The 527-nt window shown below is 41.9% G+C and overlaps 1 pseudogene; it reads left to right on the top strand.

Annotated features, from left to right (window-relative positions):
- The window catches only part of LOC107584041 (vascular endothelial growth factor A-A-like), a 14,961-nt pseudogene that overhangs the window by 1,781 nt on the left and 12,653 nt on the right, over positions 1-527 (top strand).

Here is a 527-nt window from a genome sequence, read left to right as displayed (position 1 = left end):
TTTTTTTTACCACAGAGTGCCTACATACCCAGGGAGGAAGGCAGAAGCACATATGACGGTGAGTTTCTTCTGGGCCTGGCACTCAATGGTGTCATCCAGAAACGGGACACATACAGATTCACTGAGTATTCACTGAGCCCTCTAGTGGAGGGATGAAGGAAAGCACTGCCGTGCCTTTAATCAAACTGTCATTGCATAGTTTTGGATAAATTTGTAGTATTTATTAGAATCTCACAAGCCAGTGTGGTTTGTAATACTTCTCAACACGCAAACCTCCAAGGGATAATTTTGAGTAAGCATGCATTGCCAAACCTCTCATTGCTCAATCTAAACCCAGAGAACCAGACGACATTTTATTAAAATTAACAGTTTTTCTTCCTCGTGTTAAAAAACAGACACGCAACTGTACAGAACATACACACAGGTTACTTTAACGTGTTTTGGGGTGTTGTTTTTTGAGGCAGGCAGAGTGCAACACAAGGAATGTACAGTGGTGTGAAAAAGTGTTGGCCTCCTTCCTGATTTCT

This window comes from Sinocyclocheilus grahami, unplaced genomic scaffold (assembly GCF_001515645.1).
Source record: "Sinocyclocheilus grahami isolate Dianchi unplaced genomic scaffold, SAMN03320097.WGS_v1.1 scaffold56.1, whole genome shotgun sequence".
Taxonomy (NCBI): domain Eukaryota; kingdom Metazoa; phylum Chordata; class Actinopteri; order Cypriniformes; family Cyprinidae; genus Sinocyclocheilus; species Sinocyclocheilus grahami.
Note: the sequence above shows the minus strand (reverse complement) of the source record. Positions and strands in the feature narration are given on the sequence as shown.